At 40.4% G+C, this 21,042-nt stretch overlaps 1 protein-coding gene across 49 annotated transcripts in view; it reads right to left on the bottom strand.

The window, feature by feature from the left end:
- LOC135580042 (uncharacterized) overlaps window positions 1-21,042 on the bottom strand; it is a 494,152-nt gene that overhangs the window by 24,888 nt on the left and 448,222 nt on the right. For 44 of the 49 annotated variants that reach the window (XM_065071243.1, XM_065071198.1, XM_065071196.1 and 41 more), the window contains 6 exons: window positions 19,828-19,945; window positions 13,023-13,596; window positions 12,198-12,342; window positions 6,770-6,925; window positions 6,515-6,687; window positions 1,337-1,450 (listed from right to left, as the gene is read on the bottom strand). The gene's annotated coding sequence lies outside the window, so the exon portion shown is untranslated. The remainder of the gene's footprint in view (window positions 1-1,336; window positions 1,451-6,514; window positions 6,688-6,769; window positions 6,926-12,197; window positions 12,343-13,022; window positions 13,597-19,827; window positions 19,946-21,042) is intronic. The other 5 variants (XM_065071199.1, XM_065071234.1, XM_065071195.1 and 2 more) reach the window with 4 other exon arrangements.

The raw sequence follows: 21,042 nt of genomic DNA, 5'->3' as shown, positions 1-21,042 counted from the left end.
TTAGATCATACTTACAAAAGTGAGTTCTATAAAAACAAATTGCATGTTACTGCTTTCTTATCACTACATAAAATTCACAGAAACAGTCTAATAAATGACCTCACTGCTCAATTTTGAAGTATACAAATTAAAGACAGCAACAGATAAGCCAAGAGAGATTAATGTACAGTCTGTGTGCCTGTATGTGTGTGTGTTTGCATGCCTCTATGAGGATATACCCATATGCTGTTGACATTCAACCTCTGGAATTATAATTAGGGGAAAAGGCAGATATGTAAATTCATCTTGCTGGGCAGCGTATATATGTTGCACTAGTTCCTGATTAATTCAAGACCTGAACACTATTTACTTCGAGACACAAGGTTTCTGTTGGGATATGTTGGCTAATAAAGGCGTGGAATATGAGGAAACAATGAAAAGTCTGAAATGATGGACTAAGTTCAATACCAGTAAGTAAAAAGTAAGGTGACTTATATTATTTTAGCTTTGTAAAGTAATTGAAAAAAGACACCCTAGGCATTTTGTTGGATGTCATTGCATGCTGTAAAGAAATCCCAGGATGTATTAAACTTCCCAAAAAGCCCCATGATTAGCCCCTTCTGACAGAGGTGGATCTTCAGAGGGATTTTTCCTCAAAAGGGTGAGATTTTTAAGGTCAGGGAAGAACAGAGAGAGGTGTCAGGTCTCCTGAACCACTGCTGGCAAAACCTGTCCATTCCAAAGTAGCGGGCCTGGGCCTGCCAGGGGCATGCAACTCCATGGTTTATGAACATTATAAATTATGGATAACAGTAAAAGAAAATAGTCTCTGCATTTTACATGAGCCATTTTTGTATTGTACTTGGCATATAATATCTGGTCCAGTATATTTTAAATACTAAGTGCTAAGTTGAGAAAACAATGAGATGTTTGTAAATATGATAGACCATTACAATATACTGCTTCTCATTTGAAAAGTCATTTGTGCAAGAAATGATTATTGACCCATGATATGTAAATGATTGAAATGCAGAAATTAATGTTTGGGTCAACTCATGTATTTTTCAACCATGAAATGAAAAGCTCAGTATTCACATTCCAATTCATACATGAAAGCCTTACAGCACTATTACTTGGCTATTGTATTAATTTATTATTGTCTTAGTTAATGATACACAGAGTTATATCTCTACTTTCAAACTAGGAAAAGGCATTGCTATGCCACAGTAATGTTTAAGCCCAGAAATGTCCCTTTTTCTGGACTTTTCTTGTACTGGTGAAAATAAGCCAAATTCACAGCTGATGGAAGCAAACAAACAGCACTGCTTGCATTAAGGAGGTTTTGGCCCTAACATACCTTAAATGTTGCACAGGGAGAACCGGCTCCTGCATTGCAGTTCTTCTGTTCCCACCAGGCTTGATTCTTCTTTCCTTCACAGGAGTTTTACACCAGTGTGATGCTCCTTATTTACTGCAATTAATCCAAAAATACAAATCAGTGCAGGATCAGTGCATTTAGTACTGCAAGGTAGTTGTCTCTTATTCTAAGGGGTTTTATTTCTGGCTTTCCACTCCTTTTACCCTGAGCCCTGGGGAAGTCAGTGGGAGTGTGGGGTTTCTAACGGCACTGGTGGGAGTGCACGTTCCTCCTGAGGGAGCAGCAACAGGTTCCTCAGGCCAAGGTGACTTTTGCTACAGTGAATTTAGTGTTCATGAGACGTGCCAAGTTGTTAGCCCCGAGACTCAGGTGCTCTCTTTCTCCGTAGAAGGAGTGTCCCAAGACCTGGAGCAGCAGTTCAACCTTAGTCCATGCTATGCTCTTTCCCCGAAACAGCAAGAAGGCAGCCCAGCAACTCTGCAGTGAGGCACTTCACCAGCCAGCCACCCAGTGCAAAGGTGCTCTTCTAAGGTGGTCAGTAAGGGACAAGCTGTGCAAGCCAGACCTACAATATGGTTGGCTCTTGGGATATTATCCATCACATTTCAATTCAACTGGCTATCAAGCTTAGCTGGACTGAGTCTGATCTAAGGTCAAACATCCAAATAATTCATTAGGATCCTATAAACTGTGTGCTCCATCTTCATGGCTTTTTATGCAAAAGTAAACAATGCCTCATTCTTTGTGCCACGGGGTATTTTATCACCTGATGGGTCTATCTCCTTAAAGAGATGCATAATTTAAATACAAATAAATGCATGAGTGAAAGCCATGTAGAATTATATTCATGATAGACAAAATGAATGAAGAAGAGATGGGCAAAACAATTAGATAATACCCAAAAGCAAAGCATCACAGTTAAATCAGAATTAACCCATGAAGCACAATGTGTTTCATGAAATGACTTTGGTATAGTCTAAAAACTAAAATGACTCAAATGAATTAAGTAGAGCAGTATTGCAGCAAGGTTGCTCCAGTGTTCATGCCCGTTACATACATATTGGGTCATGCCTATGAGAATGGACCTGATTTTTTTTTTTGTTAAAATTCTATATAATATAATATATTTGCATATATTTTATAGATAAAACATTTTAAAAGTTTATTTTGCATAAAACAATTTTATATTTTAGATAAAAGTTATTTTAAGCAGCTTTAAATTGCAACAGACCCAGCTTTACATGGCTTGCAAGACAAGGAAGTACTAGTATGAGAGCATGTTTGGGTGGTGAATAACACTTGTGGCTACCCCAGCACTATATAAAATTGTGATGGAGATGAAGCAGAGGCAGTGGTGGTATTCAGTGATGTAGCCACTGCCCTCATGGTGTGATTTAGAAACTGCCCACCCTGGCCAGCTGTACGGGAGAGGTGAGGTCTCGGTGCTGCCCATTTAATCATTCCCTGGTTTTCTTAGCCTCTGGTGCAAAAGGCAGACCCAGATGACTAATTCTGGCAATAGAGGCCTTACTTGTCAATGAGACTTCCCCTTGATAGAGGCGTGATTTGGTTTTAATTTTCTTGCGGCCCATTCATTTATTTGAGGCTAATGGCTGACATGAATCATAATGTTAGGAGGGAGAAGCATGATTTGTACCAGCAGCCTACAAAAGATGGAATGTCCACCAGGGATGGCAGGAACAGAGGGTGCAGTTTCTTAGTGCTTTGACCACAATGGAAGAGACGGATTGCCAGAGCCTTTCCTCAAAACCCAGGGCCTTCCTCCCACTCATGTGGAGGGCAGCATCAGCTGAGCGCACAGCCAAGGTGTAAGCGGAAGAACACGTGCTATTTTGCAACGGATTCATGTGGGAGTCTCAGACTGACAAGGTGATGATTACTCTGGCCCCAACCAAGCACAGCCTTTGTTTAACTTTAGGAGTATGAGTAAGCTAATTGGCATCGCTGGCCCTTTATGTGTGCTTAAAAGCTATGGCTGTGTTAAAATGCTTTGGTGGGTCAAGGAATAATGGGTGTTTAGCACCTTGCAGGACACAGCCCTGGGAGCAAGCCTTGCTGTGACCTTCTGCAAAGCGAGGGGTGTGCTCCGAGGGCCTGACTTGCTCAGCCTGGGCTGAGCGACTCCGTGCACTCCACAGCCACATAATGCTGGGGATTGTCTAAATCACGAAACAACATGTTGTACCAGGGTAGCCAAAAACAACAACAAAATGAGCAGGAGCCAGTCCAGCTGACTCTGTGAGAAGCTGCAGAGTTTCAAAATTAATCTTAAATTTACCTCTAACCCTGAAAACAAAACTAATTGCAGAATGTAAGGCTCCCTGAACATGTTAGGGAACTTGATGGGAATACCTCCGAAAAAGCACACTTTAGATAAAGCCCCCATTTTAATTGTATCAATTCTGCCAATTAATGGTAATGGAAGAGCAGTCCAATTAGCTAAATAGCTAATAGTTTTATCAAGCAGAGGCTGGCAATTTAAAGCAAACAAATTCTTTCTAATTTTATCCCCTTGCACACCAAGATGTTTAAAGGATAATGGGGGATCCAATAAAGGATATAGCTCAAATAGAGCTACATTTAAATTGCCTAACGGCTTTAAGAGTTTTACCCCAATTAACAAAGAAGAAACATGAACATTCAGTGACTTCCAACATAATATCTAACAATCTTCATTAAAAAAAACAACAAAACCACAACATATTCTCCAACTAAGGGCAGAATGGAAAATATTGCTGACTTTTCCCTTAAAAATACTGATTTCTCCCAAAACAAAGGCTTCTCTGTAACGGCGAAAGTATCAGGGAAAAAGGACTCTCCTGTCTAAGACCCAGTATATAAATCATCTTCAAACTATGGTCATTAGTTTTAACATAACTGTGGATTTGAATAAAGGAGATTGACCTATCTAACATATTTAAGACCAAATCCTACTGTTACCTAAATCTGAAATAATTTAGGGCTATTGAAGAGAATCAAAAGCCTTTTCAAAATCAATAGCCAGAACAAATTCCTCATGATCATAATTTTGAGGATAAAAAATCCATTAAAGTGATGTCTTTGATTGCTATTAATGAAGCAATCTGGAATAAATCCAGAGTGATCCATATGGATAATCGAATCTCTCATTTTCTAGGGCTCAGATTTAGGGTCTGATTTATATGTCAGTGTTGGGCAAAGGGCTTCCTTTCCTTTTGACACTGGGCTGCCCAGCTGGACAGTGGATGGCACAGCCTCTAAAGGGAGCTAGAGAAGCAAAGCATTTGATGCTCAGAGAAAGAAGAGCTCAAATAAATCAGCTTCCAGCCCCTGACACAGATCCCCAAATACCTCTCCTTCACTGCAGGTCTTGTGGAGGTTACTATGGGCTGCATAAACCATGAAAGTGCTGCTAATTAACGGGCACGAACCACCCTCCCTGATATCCTCCCTACCACTCAGAGGTGCTTGGCACTCTCACTGCCCTGACAGGCTCAAACAGAGACAGGGATGTCACCCACGGGGCAGAGGTGGCCTCCAGCAAAGCCCCAGGTAAAAACTTTGACTGGAGTTTAGTCAATTTTTGGTGGGAGGTAGAAGGACGTTTTCTTCAATGTTAAGCTCCTGTTTCCTCAGTTGAACAGTAAGATATTTAGGTTTCTCTCCCAATGTTTTGAAATAATGCCAGGAACCCATAGGCAATGCTCCCCGCTCAGTCCTGGAGCCGTGGCCAGGTCACCTCACCCTGGGATAGGGTGGGTGCAGAAGGGGTCCTGCTTCTCCCTGTGCTCCCCCACAATGCCACTGCAGGAGCTTTACTGCTCTTCTGCTCTGCCTTATTCTTTCCAGACAGGAGACTCCAGTACCTTACCCCTCAGCATCCATTTAATGGCCTCCAGATATATTCTAACTTATCTGTTCACCCACTAGCAGTCCCTCCCTTCCCTGCACACCCTACCGCCACAGGCCCCTCCGTGAGCCAGCCTGCCTTCCTCTCGCCCCTTCCCCTGCATCTCTTCTGCTTCCATCTGTCTGTTGTCTTCCCTCGTGCCTCAGTTTCTCCTTGCAAAGCTGACCACCCCTATTCTGGTCCTCTTGGAGTGGCTGAAAAATTTGCGACTCACCCTAGCAACAGATTTTGAAAATTTCAGCAGTAAACCTCTTAATGCTAGAAAGGAATAACTAGTTGCCATTTGTGACTTTGCTTTTTTGCTGTCTGTAACCTCTCTAGGGTAGGTGCCCACCGTCTTAACCTTCCCTAAAGTCAGAGTTGCCTGTGGCCTGGAACCATCACATCCTGCAAAATGCTCCTGGCCCTATGCCACCAGGCCAGGACTTCGCTCTTGGTCTCTGAGCAACACTGTTTCAGTCAGAATTCAATAAAGTACTTGTATTATATGAACCTGGTAGGAATCGATATTTATTTGAAACCAAATTTTAGGTTTCAAGCAAGAACAAAAAAGTTAGACAGCAGGTCAATACACTTTGTACGGGTATCACACTTGGTCAGAAAGATTCTGAACTTGCACCTTTATTATCACCCTAAATTATCTTTGAGTCAAAATAAATTTCACACATCTAACAGCTCATTTTCCTTCTAATCTACTCACTGCACATTGAAGGTGAAAGCTCAAGGGTTTTTGTTCGGTTTTTGTTTGTTGTTGTTGGTGGTGGGTTTTTTTTATTATTTTTATCCAAAGCAGATGCAAAAAGGTGTTTAGAAGGCTGATCTGTGTGTAAGGAATAGTTGCTAACAGAACTATCTGCCTCTCCAACAGCTGAAATTATATATAAAAGTTTTCACTCTGACTTCACAACCAACTGATAGTCTCCTGTTGCTCCCATCCTTGCAACTCTTTTCTGCATTTAATCACCACTAAAACCCATGCAACTCTGAGCTGGCTTCTGCTACAAGTGCTGCTTCTGTCATGTCAGCCAACTCAATGGTTCCCTGTCTCAGAGGCGTCTCTGTAAAAGGGTGATCTTGGGTGACCAGGGTCAATATAAGTTGCTGCTTTTCCATATAACTGTGCAACTAGGATAGAAACTGTCTCCTTTCTACCCTTACTAAAAGTGATGTAAACATAAAAACTAAGACCAAGCACCCTAGGATGAACAAAAATCCAACTATTCCAATATTTCATGTCTGTTAATTACCAGCAGTGGATGTTCAGAAGCGGAAGTGTAAGAACAGGTCAAAGGCTGCAGTTTCACCCGTGTTATGTACCCTCCCAGCAATCTGTGGCTTTGGCAATCTTGTCCAGACCTGCTGGCAGCTGGTACGTCTACCAAAAACTTGAAGCCAGGCTGGAGGTCAGTTGCTCACAATTCTAGAGAATACACAGAGATTGCTGTTATCATTTTAGAGTACGAATAATTTTTTTCCTACATTTTAGAGGTCTGAAATATTACCTGCAACTCATCTAAATTGTTCATTTATTCTTCATTGCCCACAGCACTGAATAGTCTTCCTCAAATCCTTTAATGGTTTTGAATCTGAGCAGTGAAAGCAAATGCTTTACCCCAAGCTTTCTGGAACCTTTGCAGACACAGTAGCTCTGGCAATACCTGTGAAATGTTTAGAGGCTCGTTAGATAAATCACAAGAATTCAAGGAACCCAAACCTGGCAACATCAACGTTTTCTGCTGGTGGTGAGAGGGAGTAACTATTCACTACCAACATTTGCCCTTGCAGATGGATGTTTCTAAGAGCAAAAGTGCTAAGCCCTGGCATTTGTATTAATAGGATGGAGATTATGAAGCAGGCTCCAGAAAGCTTGCCAGCCTCAGCACAGAGCAGCCAGGTGACAGTCTACAATGACCACAGCACAGCTCCTCCATAAACTGGACATCTCATCTAATTTAAAGGGGTACTCTTAATCCATAGATTAATGCTTGGCAGATTCAGTAGGGAAATTTGATGTGGAAAGTGAAGTATCTTTCACCTGCATAGAGGCAGTGCCTAAAATGGAAGGAGCAGGCAATGGGACAGGGGTATAGGAGCATTTGGGCTGGAGTGATTCAGCCTGCTGAGCCTGCCTGTTATAGCAGAACTCTTCTACCGTGAAGTAAAATTATAAGAAGTAAGAGGGTTTCTTCACAGGCAGTCAGGGTAAAAGAAGGGATAGATGAAGTTTTCTTCCCAACATTATTAAGAGTCTCTTGTGACAACACTAACTGGCAACATAGCAAATCACAATTATAGCATTTTCTTTAAACACCTCTGTCACTAGTAAGCTCAGGGACACAGACTGAAAAATACAGATGCACTTATTAATTCCATTAGCTTTTCTGAAGCCAAAGGAAATTTACCACCAGAGGAGAACAAATTCTGCTCCTAGTTACAGGAATGGAATTCCAGGAAAGCTGACAGAGTACTACTGACTCAGGCACAGGACTAATCTGACCCGAGCTCCTGGAATGCATGTTAGGCTGTGCTGAGCAGATATAACTATCTTACTACATTGAGTAAGAGCAAGAAAGAGAGACCTTTTATGATGTTCTACCCATTCAAAATAAACCTGAAGACACATCTTGCTTTTATTAATAAATGTGTTACCTGAAAAATAGTTGCATACATTAATTTGCATAGGATTTGGTATACATCTGTGCTGTTCAATAGCTTATTCAAACCTTGAGCATTTCATGTAATTAATGTCAATATTTGTTGCAAAAGAAAAGCATTTTTAATTAGCCTTTTTGATGTGTAAAACTTCAGTATTTCTCCCTAGTGTTTTCCAAATCAGGTTCCTTTTTTTGGAGGGAATGTGAAGCTTAACCGCCACTTAAGTCTTATTCTGAAGATAGCTTAAATTGCACGTACATGATAACTAAGCCTTGAGCTGGCCCTCAACATGGGGTGAGGTTCACCTACTACAAGCAATGTCAGAAGTCCACATAGTATAAACTGGCCTTGTGACAAGTCAAACACTCCAATTTCCTGTTAAACTCAACCAACACTTTGCATATTTCCATTTATTATAGTGACATATACAATCCACTTTTCAACCAAAGCAAACCCTACTTGCCTTCACTGAACCTCTGAAGAATCTTTGGGAAGAACAAAACCTTCAGAGCAGAGACATTCAGAGGCTTATCACAACACTCCAGGGACACAAGTAAATCTCAAGCAGTAAAAGAGAGCACAACTGTGGTGAGTTGCCCAGATGTAGCAATAAAGAAGGTCAAGGTGAGCACTTTTTTGTACCAGTCAACCCTGCAGAAAGGCCAGATAAATTAAGAAGTTTTTGTCAAACCAAAGGACTGGTCCTATCAGCAGCAAGTAACAGGAGGGTGCAAAGTCGAGCACACAGACTCCTGTCTCTTATAACATATCACAGAACATATCCTCTTTTCCTTGTGAGAAACTCAGCACTGAATTTACATTTAAGTAAAACCCCAGTACAAGACCGACCAGATGCCTCTTGGAAGCAGCATGAGTATTTTCCCTTTACTTTGGGTCTTGGATTAGGCTCTAAATGAGATCAGAGCTAGACCTGATCTGTGGAGGCATACAGGAAAAGAAATTGTGCTTCTCTATTAAATTGGACAAGCAAAGTGCTTTACTGAGTGCTGAAATAAGATGTGAGATTCCACAAGAAGCTTGTGTTTTTTTCTTTCCGGTGTAGCTCTCATTTAACACAAAGCAGCTTATTTTCCATATCATGAGGTCCTTGATCCTGAGCAATAAATATAGTATCTTCCCTAGAAGCTTGAAGGCCATGCTTTATAGCCTTGGCAAAAGAGTGTACATCAGCCTTGCTGGTTGATTAGTTAATTCAAACAAGAATAGCAAATTCCTAAAACTTTGGCCAAATTAACATCTTTTTGGCTGCTCCAATGAGTGAATATTGTTGTGGAAACCTGGAAGCAGTAGTCAAGTCTTTGATGATTTATTTAGAAGGAGTCATCTAGCAGCTAATTGTCTGCAATTTTTAACCTCATTCATGTGCTGATTCTTTTTCCAGCATCTTCAGTTTTCTCCTTAAGCTTCCTTATATCTCTGTATCTAACATTTCCAGACAGCAGTTCAACTTTATCACAAATATTTTTATGAACTTGCCAAACCACATCCAAGATCTTCAGACTCAAAGGTAAAAGATAAAATCATCCTCAGAGAGTACCTCACCCTTCTCCACCCAGCACATGAAAAAAAAAAACCCAGCTACAGGTAATGACATTTTACACTTAAAATGAGTCACAGCTTAGGTGTGTGGGGTTTTTTTCCTTTTTTTTTTTGTGCCTGTGTGTGTGTGTGTTGGAATTTTCACCTTTGCGTTCTTCTGGCTTTTTCACCTTGGATCCATAGAGAAAGAGAGAAAATACTGGTGAGGCATGTAAAAGACCCATCAACCCTTTCTGTCTGTACTGCAGATCTTACCATGTCTGTAGTGCTGTCCCGGTGAAGTGAATGCCTGTCAGTCACTGCAGATGTACCATAGGAAGAACGAGTGGAGATTGAGGTTTTGGCCAGGAGTGCAGAAGACTTTTGCACCATACTGGCAGTAAATCTTAGCAGAGATCAGAGATAACTAAAATACTCAAGACATTTCATGGCTGTAACCTAGATCTTCCTGAGTATGTTCAAAGAAGAATCAGATTCACTGTGTGGTCTGTTTCCACCATGGTTTAAGGATGGTCCTGATGTCTGTTAAGTCATAAAACTACAACAGTTCTAGTCAGATTTCTGGTCAATCTTATGTGATTCTTCATGAGACAGAAAGTTCTTCGTGTTCATTTTCTGCATTCAATTATCCTGGTGCATGATTCAATAACTGTCACATGTCTGTTTTGGGGTGGCTTCATGCCATGAGTAGACCAAGGGCTCTTTATGCCTGGTTTCTGTCTCCTATTTGTATGTTTACGAAAAAGCTTGGGTCCCTTGGGAGATGGAAGATGCTCTATTTGGGCAATATTATAATCATCTACTATGATCCATGCCTGCGGGAAGATATTTTTAAAAAGAATAACTTCTATTTTGCTAATATAGCCATTGTTTAAATGTAAAATATAATTACAGTACCCACCCAGGGTGTATGTTGTTGTGTAATTTTGTAATACTGTGTGTAGATGAGTGTTGGCATTCTACCTATGTACTTAACCACACCCAAGAATGCTGGTATTACACAATTACACACATCCTGTTGACTAATTACGTAATAATTAGTATTTTTAATATTCAGATATGCACTCAAATAGTTTATGCAAGATTTTATGTCACTGCAAATTAAAACCAAAACCTAACAAATACTAATATACATAGTGAACAATGCTGTTCAGGTAACTTATTGAGCATGGACTTATCTTCCAGCAGACAGAACATAACACTTCATACATTTTAAACACATGTTTGGCAGACCCTCCCTCCCCTACTGTTACTTTGGGTTACACCTGCTTTATAAAACTGTTCAAGTAATTTTTGACTCAACACAGTTAGAATTTCTGTAGTCTGCCTACTTCTGAGTTATGATCACTTATCATAACTAGAGACAATTTTTGGCTGAAAAAGCACTGTGACGCGCCTGGTGAAAGAAGATTGTTCTTTACAATGGCAATTCTGGAAGGAATCTGGAAAATGCACTTTAAGTTAGCAATTACCTACAAAAATATCCCAAATACTGGTTTTGTTTTTTGTTTTGTTTTGGTTTGTTTTTTTTTTTGTTTGTTTGTTTGGTTGGTTGTGTGTTTTTTTTTGTTTTTGTTTCTGTTTTTTTTTTAATAAAGTGCTACTGATAAGCCCAAGCCACTTTGATTTGGAACAGATTTTCCATAAGCTTGAGTAGAGTGTCTTGATCTGGGCTCTTGGTTCTCATTATGGAGATGGGAGGCTGGATACTAAGTCTGGCTCATCATTTGGATTTGGGGGATTTAAGATCACAGACATTTTGTTGCAACCAAGTCTTACATGTACTTTAAAACTGTTTATGTAACATAACTTCTAAACTTGTTTTTAATCTTAATTCAGCCGAAATTCACAGCAGGCAGCACAGAGGGCAAGCCCTGGGTCTTGCCCAGGGCATAGTTTTATTAGCTGATATGCACGAAGCAAATTGTATGTGAAGTTTCAGTGGTGTTTCTGTTCTACCACTGTTAGATTCCCAGGAGTCCCCAGTTGTGCACATAGACCTTTACTATGGAAAAGATGGAAAATATGGACTGTGTTCCCACCTCCAACTATGTATTTGTTGAGCAACAGCAAAGAGCAACAAACGTTTTGCACATAACTTCAGGTTTTTTTTCTTCTTTTCATGAATTTGATTTTTAACTTTTCAGTTACTGTGGCAGCAAGCAATTTCTCAAGGACTTGAGAACAAGTCACTGACCAGGAGTTTCTTATTGGGCTGTTTCTCTTTTCATGGGATAAGAGGTTAGAGTGCAAGACCAGCTTCTTTACTGAAGAACAAGTTTTTGCTGGTCTGGTAAGTTAAAAATTGGCATTTCAGTCTAAACATTTGCCCTTGCCAGGCAGTTAGTGAACCAACACCTCTATGAAAGTGAACTGAGACTGTTTGGAAGGAGCAGGATGTGAGACTGCTGAAGTAAACAACAGTGCTCAGCTCAGGGACACATGTAAGGTATCTTCACAACTGCACCCCCAAAGCCTCAGCAATCCCTTTTCTCTACCCCAGATATCAGCAATAAAGTCAGTACAGTACAGCACTTGTCTGCATTGGGAAGACACTTAAATAAAAAGTCCATTTTTGAATTTGTAACTGGGGGTTCTGTTACTTCTAAAGGCTCTTCTTGTGTGTTCACTGGTTTCTTACCTGGTGTGCTTCACCCATGACTCTGGCAGACAAGAATTTTCTAAAGGATAGGGGAAATACCCTCACGTGTGTACCTTGGTCACCACTGGCAAGCATGCAGCAAGCTGATTTCACATGGAGAACCAGTGTTTCTTCTGAGAGCAGCTGCTTTAGAAACTGTTCTTCAAATCTGAAGACCCAGTTGACATGATTGGTCAAATCCTTCCTTGTTCTTCCTTCCTAAAGAAAAACAAAGCTGCAATGAACTTACGCACTTTGCTATTACCCCCAACAGAAATGTTGTGGCTCATTTGCATATATGATGAGCAGTATTTCATTACTGAAAATAAGCCAAAACAAAAAATTGCACCTGGCCAACAACACAAGACCAACTTGCTTCCTGATGTGATTTTAAATGGCTGAGATATTAAAACACAGAAAAAGGGGTTTATAATGGAAATACTGACAGACTATTAACTATAGCGACACTGCTCTAATAAATGGAATAGCCTGTCGTAATCTCTAGTTCATAAATATGCAAATACAAGGCAGAGGATTTGCTCCAAAGGATGTCTCTATAATTTTAACTGACCTTTACTGATACTAAATGAGCCTGTTGCTTCTGGTTTTGAGCATTAAATAGAAAGCACAGGGAATCCTGCCTCTCTGCATTCAAGGCCCATTGCAGCTCCCATCAGCGCCAATGGCAAAATCCTCACCACCTTCAACAGGAAAAAATCTGGCCCCGGAACATCTAGAATGAGAGATGTCTGGCACTAAACTGAACTCTTGACTGTACTTGATTTTAATTCTGTTCTCATCTGTGTTAATTATTATTATATTAATTCTTCTGTTTGGGAGGAATTAAGCACACATTCGCCCCATGTGTCAAAGAGCTTGACCTGCCAAAAGGCACTCACTTGTTCAGTGATAAGCAGACCATCAACACAGTGATCTAAATGTTGAATTTTAGCCAGTTTCCTGTTCTGGACCAAATGGAGGTAAATCCACTGACTTAATATTTAATAACCTAAATGTAATTTCTTTTTTGTGCCTCTCATTGCACAGTAAAGAACTGGATGGCTAGCAGTTCTGCAGATTCCCAACCCCTAATTATTTTAAGCTATTCATCCTGGTGTCTGTCCATTGATGCTCAGCCAAATTGCCAGCAGGGGAGAGATCTGTCCAATCCAGGAGCTAAATGAGTCACTGAGAGTCAATCTGGTTTTTTTGCCTTGCTGCTGGGATTTCCTTGGGTCCTGGCCTCTCTCTGCTCCAATCACACACACAGCTCCAGGCGTGGGTCCTCTTTGGCTTCAGCTGCCTCCTGTCTCCCCATGTCTGCTCTGCTCATCACAGCTGTCGATGGGTTCTCGCCGGCTGGCCACAGAAGACCAATACTTCCATCGCACTGCTCTTACAGCTCTTGCTCTGAAGGAAAATGAAGACATCTTGGCCTTGTTGAATTTGCTGCTGAAGTAATACATCAGGTATCTAGATGGAAAGCAAACCACATGAATAAAATGTGTCATCTGGGTTAGATACTAATTTATTTGCCTTAAGTTCTGGGAACAATATTTGCACTTTTTCCAGAGAACACAGTTAAGTTCCATAGAAACTGAATGCTAATATGATTTCTGCAGCATGGAAAACAAATACGAAACTGAGAAAAAATAGACTCATCAGAAATATTAGCTGCTCAGTATTAAAATATTTGACAATGCTGTAAATACAATTTATAAACAGGAACATTTAGAGCCTAACTATTCACTAAAAGGCAAATTCCTCACTTCCTCCCTTTTAGGGTCAGGATTCAATTACACAAAAATATGCAGCAGACTTAAGGACTGCATGTAAGATTAAGATAACTGGTATTTCATGGTAAATGATTAAATTAGCTGACACAGTTTTATCCTGAACTTTGCCATTAAAACTGACATTTTTGTGCCATGCACATTGTAGGCTGCTGGTAATCTAAACTGCCTTTCTTCTTTTAAAGACTTTAAATAGCTGAAGAACTCTTGTTCTTTACTCTATTTGCAAATGTGTGGAAAATACATCTACATCACAACGAGGTGAACTAAGCACAGGGTTTTCTTTTTTTTCCTCATCTATCATACAAATACCTTTAGAAAACAGCAAGGAAGTTTCAAATGCCCAGATTCAGCTCTGCAACATACACTTTAATCAAGTCATTTATGTGACTCCACAGAGATGAGAACATGCTGTCCTCCTCACGCTGAGTAAAAATAGAGAAATGACAGAAGCCTCTTACTAAAAGTTTAATTATTCTTAGTATACAATTCTAAACCACTTTATGTTTATTCCTCTTCAGGCTTGCTTTCTCATGATGGCAGGGAGTTACAGCAATAATTTTGATAGAAAACAGACTCAGAACCGGACGGATGAAATGTTGTCAGGGCTGGGGGCTGTATTCACTGCCCTTCGGGTGAGCTGGCTGGGAAGGAGCAACTCAGCTCCTCTGTGAAGACACTCAGCCTTCAAAGCAAAGTGCAGGCAAGTGTCATTGCACACAGCAAAGCCGAGGCCAGTCTGATCAGACTTGAACTGAGAGGAGTACTGTACTGAGGGACCACCAGAGCTGGGTGGAAGAGAGACCACAGAAGCACTGCAGAAACAAAGAAAGGTGGCAGGACCTGCAGACAGTGCATCCCTGTGAGAGGTCAAGGGTGAGCATAAGGAATGAGCTCTGGCTGAAAGAGGTTTCACAGGCAATGGGATTATTTTATTCTTCTAGTTGTTTGACTTGTCCCGCAGTCAGAAGACAGATGTTTGTCCTTTTTTTGTAAATACATGGAGTTACATAAATGTAGTATGTGACTCTCACCAACAATTTCTCCTCATAACCAGAATAACCTAGAATATCTCAAATTTTTAGCTAGCCATAAAGTTCAAAAGAAGTAGCTCTAACAATACAGTAGCACAGGGGCTGCAATACTGGTCCAGAACAGTGGTCCAGCATGCCCAAACTTTCACAGTCAGGAGCCTTACACACTTGTGAAAATGATGCAATAGGAATGACAATTCTTACTATAGAATAACCTACCTTGATGGGACACTTAATTACCCACTCACAGGCTCTGAATGTTGAAGTTTTACGAAGAAGTCAAGCACTTCTTTCTGTGCACTGGCACAAAGATAAAAAGAATCTCCAAACATTGACTATACAATTTGGAGGGGTAAAGACCTGTCTCTTTAGTTCAGCTTTTAGCAACCAAGGTCTCTGCTGAAACAGGTGGTGGAAGCTCAACAGACAGCAAAGAAATTGTAGTTTTTATTCCAGCAGAAAATTTGGCCCTTTATTCTTAGTGCAGACCTATCAAAGGTGTGTGTATAACAAGAATGCTAAGGCAAAGTTTCTGGTTTCCTTGTTAGCCCTAAACAGTTGAACAAGACTTGAGACTCTTTTTCAGATCTCGGATCTTCTACCACTTCTAATAAAGAACAAGAAACACAGCTTTTTACACAGCACCTTCCCCAGGAGTTAAAAATTGCAGTTATACAACACACACAGTCACACCACTGTCATCAAAAGATGACTTTCAGTAAAAAGAAATGCCCACAAAGACAATTTCATTATTTGAGAACTCATGCAAATGCCGAACAATGAAACTCAATCTGATTATCAAAAAATCAAACCTGTATGACCATCTCACAAACTGTGTTATTCAATTAAAACTTCTCAGCTCTCCTACATAATTTCTTGGCTTTAACATATCATGCAAAAGCTACAGCTACTCTTACTTCTCTTTGTACATTTTAAACTCTGAAAACCTTTCACAGCAGAGGTTACATGAATCATCTAGCTTTTCCTATTCCAAAATGTTTCACTGATCATTCATTATTAACAAAGTAAAATGAAGATAGCTATGATAAATTTTGATCTATCTCAAAGTATTAGAAAGGATATGAAAACATCTTGTTCATAGTACTAACTTTTAGATGACAGATGAGGGTACAACCGCAGTTTTTTACTGTCACATACAATAAGCCTCTTAATAACCCAAACACTTATTATTATACTTTTTCTCATTCCTAGACACCACTATTTGCCACCTGGTATGCCATTTAGCAGAAACACTTTCAAGCAGTAAAACCATGAAGGGACTGGATGTTGGTGACAGGAAGCCTGTTGATGTCAGAGATTAGGATTCTGACTAATGTCTGTGTTTTTTTCTAGTAATAATTAACATATGTTCTCTAAACAGTTCTACATACATAAATATCTTGATGTGAAAGAGAATAAGTCTGTGGCTGCTCTTAGATCTGGGAGTGATATTTTCCAACACATCTCAGTAACTGGTGCTCTTTTACCAAATATAATGCAATGTAACTGTACAAAAAACTTGTTAACACCATGAGAAAACACTCCTTTTCAAGTGGCTCAACACAGGAAGGAAACACAACCTAGAGAAGAGCCATGCTAATCCAGAAAAAAAAAGGAACTGGCTCATTGTATTGAGTCAAGGTCCTGGTTACATCTTGCTGCTTGCCATTTGGCAATCCAGACAGATGAGCTAGACTGAAGTTAGCAGGGCTATCTGAGATGTAATCCACAACTCAATGTATTTGGAAAAGGTTGTTACACTATTTTATTCATTTAGCCCTTAGAATTCTCTCAGTTTCACTACAGCCCCTCAACTTGGGATCTCCAGGGTCGGAGAGGGTCAGACCTATGTGTAAGGGAAGCAGATGGGGACAGAAGTTGTGCAAAGCTGGCCATGGACTTAATAAGGGCTTGATTCTGTACCAATGAAATCAACAGGAGTTTGGCTCATGTTTGCAATGGGAGGTGGATCAATGCTTTATGCCAGCTGTTCCCTGCTGGGTATGGATAATCCCTTTGAAACAAAATATTTAACTTGCTCTCACTCTGTTGTTATAAGAAGGCTTCCCATGATAATGCCTTCATTAGAATTAAAAGGTGTGTCCCACTTTTTCTACCAAATACCACCCATTCCTGTAGTATATATTTGCTGATTAAAAAAAAAAAAAAGAAAAAAAAAAAAAAGAAAAGAAAGAGAGAAACCTGCTATTAATCATGTGGTTTTACAAAAAACGCCACAGCAATGAGTTACAGGGCGGATGACCTGTCTGCCGTGCTGGCCATGACAGCGCTTCTCCTTGCAGTTTCCTCAGCCAGAAGATGCAGCAAGGAGGCATGTGAATTCAAACAGCTACAACTGAGGTGGAATCGCACGGGCAGAAGGAAAATAGCTGAGGTCTCTGCCAGCAAATAAGATGACAGAAAAAATGAACTGCCAACAGTCATGAAGGGAGTCATGAAGAACAGAATGTGGGAATGGTATCAGACAGACAAGAGGTCAGGGAGGACAATATTAACAATAAAATCAGATACGTGTCCTGCAGTCTGGATCCGAGTACAGCATTTACTCTCAGTTGCTGCCTCTGTGTTTTGCCTTTGTTTTTTACAGGGGAAATGAGGTTCAGAAACATGGCTGAAGCTGCCTGGGTTGCTCTATAAATCAGCAGTACACTGTGACTACTTCTAGCCCCTGCATGTGTTAGTCAAGTTCAAAAACCGTGTGAAAGCTGTGCGCATTTACCTCAGCTTTCAGTTTGGTTCACTCCTCCTTGCCCCTCTGGCTGAGACCCATTTGGCTAAGAGACCTGGAACATAAAGCCTGTGAAGTTTTATAAAGCAATTATTTAATTTTAAAAGTCTCTTTCATTGCATTCTAATGAGATTTCCATAAAATACAGAGTCCTTCACGTCCTCCTGAGAACTTTTGCTTACTCCATAAATCCCGACACTTTTTGAGAAGCTCTAGAAGCCTTCAAGAGAGGAAACTTCCAGAGACGGAGCTGTTTGGTCTGGCAACCAGGAACTGAGCTTTCCGTAGAGTTATAACCTCCAGAAGCAGAAAACGTATGGAATCGTTTGAGCTTAAGAGACTGTGACATTTTTATAGAATGAACGGAGGAACTGAGAGATACAATGACAGAGCCGGGAGCTGCATCTGGCTGGCTGTTCCACGGAGCATTCTGCTTATAGATTTTTATGGCTCTGCTAGCCCTAATATTAAACACTTGACCTTTTTGTCAAACACTGTTTTAGATTATTAGGTTGGATGATTAGTTACTAAATATACCATCTATAGTAAATAGGAAATTGTGTAGCCTGATGCTTCAATTTCAGACCTTTCAGGTATTGCTCCCTTGGCATTTAATATTAGAACATTAACTTAAACCACTTGGTAAGCAAGAAGTGCACAGCATTTTCACACCGAGCACAGGGATTTCCGAGGCAGCATTACGAGAACGGGGATGTCTTCCTTCCCTTGCCTCCCCCTGCTAAACGGATAGCTTTAAGAGAATGCTGTAAACTTTGTGAAGTCAAGTACAACCAGGGGCCAGCTCATGTCAAACAATACAACTTGGTCTCTTGCCTACAAAGAAATGCATTTACCTTTTAAAGTTCTGTAAAGCAGAACTTTGCAAATGGCTCTGACCTGTGCCTCTCTCCCAGGGGAACTCTTCCATTCATCTGCTCCCCTCCTCGGTACAATGTCCCCATGTCAGAAGCAGAATTAATAATTTGCTTTTTCACCTCCCCTGTGCCCCTGTTTGGGAAACCCTACTGCAAAATTAAACCCTCTCTCCCACAAATCCCACCTCAAGTACTTGGATATAAAGGTATATGGTTACAGACAGCATGACCCTGAACTTGCCAATATTTATAATAGTTTTGGAAGACAAAAAAGATAAAAATTCTTCCTGGAACTTAAAATGTTTTGAATAGGAATGGAAAAAAATGCAAGTGCAGAAACATCTATCACTTTAGAGGACAAACTGCATGAAGAAAAAAAAAGAGCCTTATTAGTAAACACTGTGGAGCATATTTAGAATAGCACCACATGGAGTCCATATAACATATTTATAATGTACAAATTCAGCTTGGACATAGATTTAAGGTTTGGGTAACTGATTCCTCACTACCAGAAAGTGACAGAACTGCTTCATTTTTCAAGCAACTGGATCTGGTTCTGATCTCAGTCCTGAAAGGTAAGACTGGTACAGCTCCAGTCATTACAGCAAAATCATTCCTGCCTGACATCAAGGTGACAGTTGGTCTATTATATTTAATAAAACCATGTGCTCTAAATCCTAGCATAGATTTCCTCTTTGTTATTACAGGATGGTATTTGTTAGCCAAGCAAAACCTGAGGACTCACCCATGTATGTGAGCAGTGGATGAGCAGACTAGACTGCAGGATTTGGCCTCAAATTCGCAGTTGTAATTATATTTTTTTTTACTATGCACTAATGTGATGGAGGCAGCCTATGCACAAACCAGATAACACTACTCTTTTTCCTGCAGGAAGTTTAATTTCTCGGCAATTAAAATGGGTGTGTTTGAGAATGAGAAGAATTAGAAAAAAACCACTGAAAAGCCTAGCTCTTCTAATATCACACAGTGTCTGAATGGTTAATGAACAATTAATCTTAGCTAGAGGCACCACCATGCTCCTATAACTGTTGTACACTTTTTTCTTCAGTAATAATAATAACGATAAAATATTACTGAAGCTGGAGATACTCCACTGCAGTTAAGGCATGGTTATTTAGCAAACAACTACTTCCAAAATAATCTGCTGAAAACCTGCTGTGCTCCAGCACCTGCCAAATTGAGTTCCTCCCGTTTCCCCTCTTTCCAGATGCCGTCTGTGTTGCTTACTTTACCTCTTGGTGCACGCCAGCACAGTGACATGTGATGAGGTGAGGCTCAGGGCAGTTCCCAGTCCTTGCTTCCAGAACTGGAGGGAGCTGTGACCCCTCCACAGTGCCGAACAACAGCAACCTGCAACAGCGGAGCGGCAGCAGCTGAGAATTTGCTCCCCAGACACCATACAGATACTTGCTGATCCCAGGAAGTCACAGAACAAGAAAACCTGGTTGCAGGCACAGCAATCCCACCTGTTAGGTGTTTCATTACAGAAGTGTGTGTTGGAAGACCTGGACGTTCATTCCTTGATTACAAGATGTGTCTCTATAGCACAGGGCAACACTAAGAAAGCTTTCCTGGCCTAATCACAAGAACCAGCACATGCCTGTTTATGTCAGTGCTCTGCTCCCCGCTGCTACACCCAACTCATTGAACCCACCTGCTTCAGCTACCTTTGTCCCTCAAAGAAATTTACATCTGCCCTAACTGGAGATCTAGACTTCTGAAATCTATAGGCAAAGTGGTGATGGATTCAAATGCCCTTTTCTATACGTATCTTGATGTAATTATATTCAGTCTTTGGCCATGTTCAGCTCCCATATAAGTGGGTGCAGAAACGGGCGTGAAACAGGAAAAGCAATTAACACGAAAAGACAAAGTAAACTAGTTGTGCCACATATAAGATCTTTAATAGTTCTTTCTAATGCTGCCACTCCAACCCTTTTGTCTAAGTTATTGACACAAATGAGATTTAAAAAGTTTTTTTTTTAGAACATGGCAGGTTCATTGGCACCACTTAAGACTCTGGCTCAAGAAGTAAAATTACTGTTTGTGCCACAGCTGGCCTTGGTCCATTGGTTTTGCTACATTACCAAATCTTTTTGCTAAAGAGAAAGAGTTCTAATTCTATGTAATTGCAGTATTGCCTTGACCTGCGAAGTTCATGGAGCTCTTCCAGGACTACATGAGTGCAGAGCAAGAATGTAAAAACTGTTATGATGTTGGTGCTTAAAAAGGAGAGCTGTATTTGCTGAAGGCTTCTGTAATGCTCTGGTCTGAAGATTAAAAACAAACAAACGAACAAAACCAACCCAAACCAAACAAACAATACACAAGAAAACCACCAAAAAACCAAACAGCATATGTATAAACCAGTTTCAAGCACATGATGAAATTTGCCATCCTACCCATTTATGTCCTAAATCAGTAATTTTCTAGTCTCTATTACTTCA

This window comes from Columba livia, chromosome 8, assembly GCF_036013475.1.
Source record: "Columba livia isolate bColLiv1 breed racing homer chromosome 8, bColLiv1.pat.W.v2, whole genome shotgun sequence".
NCBI classification, from domain to species: domain Eukaryota; kingdom Metazoa; phylum Chordata; class Aves; order Columbiformes; family Columbidae; genus Columba; species Columba livia.
Note: the sequence above shows the minus strand (reverse complement) of the source record. Positions and strands in the feature narration are given on the sequence as shown.